Below are 3,550 nucleotides of genomic sequence, written 5' to 3' on the forward strand. Positions count from 1 at the left end.
TTTATCAACTACTATATTATTTTTGAAACGGTATTTGTAATCATATAACGACGGTGTGCTAAATTCTTATTTGCATGTAAGGGAAACCGCAGATGCAGAGAAAAATATTAGAGCATAATGTATTATGTATCTTTTTTTTACCTGTCTGTATATATAGTTAAAATATGAGTTACATACGTTTAGAGAGTTAGCAGGAACACTATAGATGAGTGATAGAATCTTTAGAGATGTAGATATAATTCAATCATTAAGAAATTACTAGTTTTACGTGTATGGTTTACATTTTAAACATTTGTCCATAAAGTAAAATATCAGTCACATATTGGTGTCTATGTATTAGCCTGCATATGAAGCATTGTTGAAAATCAATAAAATTCAAGTTTGGTAATTTTAATTTAAAATATATTTATTATTTTCTATCTTTATTTTAAGATGCCATTAATATGAAACGAAATTAAGGCCGATAATCAAATGTAAATATAGTACTTGGAAATGTGATACTAAATGGTGACTGATTTAGAGAAAAGAAATGGAAAAATAGATATGTCTTGATTTTATTAGTGTATGTCAATTATATAAAATGTCTGGAACTTAAAATTAAAGAGTGAAAAATGTGAAATTAAAAAAAGGTAAATTGAAAATTGAAAAAAAAAGTGTACTTCAAAAGTAAAAGTAAATAACAATAAAAATATTTTTGTCAAATATATTTTACTACTGAAACTTATTTCTTTGTACATTAAAGATATTTATGTAAGAAAGTCATTATTATTATTCATATAAATAGTGTATAAGTCAACAACATTAAATGGCGTAAAAGTCAACAACATCTTTAAGTATTTGGCTATTTCGCAGCAATGGCACCATGCAATCTTGTAACGATTTTAGTAAAATGTTTTATATTAATATTCTTTAACTGTTTATTTTGCACATTAAAATCGACTAACATAAAATTAAATGAGGCACTGAAAAGTTAGAAATAAAACTGGTTAATTTCCCCACTGACCAGCAGCATGAAAATGATACACGGAATTTAAGCTATTTTGCGCAATTATTGTCGACAGTAAAAATAAAAGTGTTTTATAAATCAAATAAACATCAACATGTTTGCAAGCTTTTTAGTGTTATTAATGTTTGAAATATTAAATTACTCCATAACAGTAATGCCTAGTTTGTTCAAATTGCTCACATATGAATCTGCTATATCAATGTAATGCATTGATTTGTCAAAACTGACATTTCTGTTATTTCTAATTTATTTGTGAAGAGTTCATTTGATAGGTTTGCTCTCGTAAACAACGATGATACATGGTGCAGTCATAATATTAATTAAAATCAATGCATTATGAAATGTAGCAGTAGGAAGATCAGGGTAAATCCGACCTAGAAACTAGATTGATATTCATCTTTTCGAGCTGTAAAATGATAGGCATTGAAGAACATTACAAATATCCGAGCGCACAATATCATTGTTTCTATACTAAAATGTAAGTACAAAATGAAATGCTGTGACTCAGAAATTATGATTGAAATACAATGTCTATTGCGTATCAAATTGTTGAAAGTTTTGCCAAAATCTTATTTCTAAAGAATTCTATTGAACATGGCGTTGGGATTCATTGCTCAATACTGGATTAAGGAAATTTCAAGATGAGTATTTCAATATGCTTAAGGAGCCATCGCCTCAGTTATGTCCTTATTAGGATATGATTGCTATTTAGCATAAAGCTGGAACTCTACAAAAGCCATGTATCATTTGTATCTATATATATTAGTTGAGAAGTAAATAACCACTGTGAATGTAGTCATCAACATCCGAGAGTGGTTGATATTTTGAAATTATATATTCCACACCTTCGCATTAACCGTTCTGTCATAAAAGATACTGTAAAGTATGCTGTTTGTCATTGGGGTTTCCTTTTGAATATTCAAATTCGACACTCAATGCAAAAATATGAGTTCTAAACACAGAAACTAGATGCCAAAAATATAGTGCTATTAATTTTTTTTTACTCATCTTGACATTCTAATTGAAATGTGATAGGACACCTAGTAAAGATGTTGCTGAAGCATAGAGAAATGTATTAGTAACAAGGGAAAAAAACAGCTGTAAAGTGGACGCAATCCTGAAATTTTAAGTACGTTGCTTAAAATTATTTTTGTTTTTTTTTAATCTCATTCATTAATACTCCACCAACTTTGGAACCATAAGCGATTAAATAAATGTAACAGATAGCAGATGTTCTTTAGAGAATTCAAATATAAAAAGAATTTCAACAAGGTTATTAATTAATTTTGTTATAGAAAGCTTATCATCCCAGAAGCGAGAGAAAATGCACTGTAACAATAAGTTAGCAAATTAGAAATTTACTCTTCGACTGCTACTGATTATCTAACTGATTTGGGTGATAGTCTCAGCATATCGAAATAAATCCAAACATGGGATGCTAGTAAATATTTAAAATGCAGAAAGGACGAAAGTCCCATAAAATTTCATAAAATATAAAATTTCGTGAAATAATATAAAATGCCGTAAAATAATATAGAATGTCGTGGAATGATATAAAGTGTCGTGGAATAATATGATAGTCGTTTGAGAAAAAATTATTTCTCTATCTTTCAATACATCTCAACGCTTCTAAAGCAAACTTTGTTTACTTTCATCGTATGTAAATCAATTCGTTTTGCGGAGATATGTATGTAGATTTCTTGTCTCTGTTTTTTTTTAATGCTTATACACAAACGGAAGAAGGAAGAACTTCCTATTAATCACGTGTACAATCCTACAATCGCAAGTAATTTATTTAAACTAATTCAATATAATTAGTATCTATATAGCTTTAACTATTCTTTGTTACTTCACAAGGTTTATGGAAACATAGATTAAACTATACGAACGTAAAAGACACACACAAGCACAAATACACACATACATAATCGCACATACACAGATATGTAGAGCATTTCGTGAATCCTACAAAAAAGGCATCTACACCAAACGTAGAATGTCACACTGTACAGAAGAATCCGCCGCAGACGAAACGCGCTCAATAGCGACGATGGAATTGATAGATCCGGTATTTCTGTGTGTTTGAACGTAATCAGTATTAAGTATCCATAATCAACGCAACGATTTGATAAATTTCACTTTTACTGATGTGGAAAAAATAGAAACAAAGATTAAGAAATAATTGTCGTTGCAAACAGCTGGAGGGTGGGTAGACAATTGGAAATAGAAATCTATAATATCACACAGACGTTCACACATATATATCTCTTATATATACTCAAAACGATTTGGGAGCATTTCCGGAATAATTATCAGTTATTTCCTGCAGCACACACTATACCTTTTCGTGGGATCAAAGTCATTTTGCTTAGTGCACATTTTATCATATTGCATCGAACTGTAGAGAGATATGTGCAAAACTGTAGTGCAGTACTTGAAACTCGGGTATTCGAAAGTAAATCGATACCCCGCCTCCTTTGTTTATAGAATGTTGAAGTGGTAATGAGAATATTTCAAGTGTAAGTTTCCGTATATTTCTAATTA

This window comes from Octopus bimaculoides, chromosome 6, assembly GCF_046866305.1.
Source record: "Octopus bimaculoides isolate indiv1 chromosome 6, ASM4686630v1, whole genome shotgun sequence".
Classification (NCBI taxonomy): domain Eukaryota; kingdom Metazoa; phylum Mollusca; class Cephalopoda; order Octopoda; family Octopodidae; genus Octopus; species Octopus bimaculoides.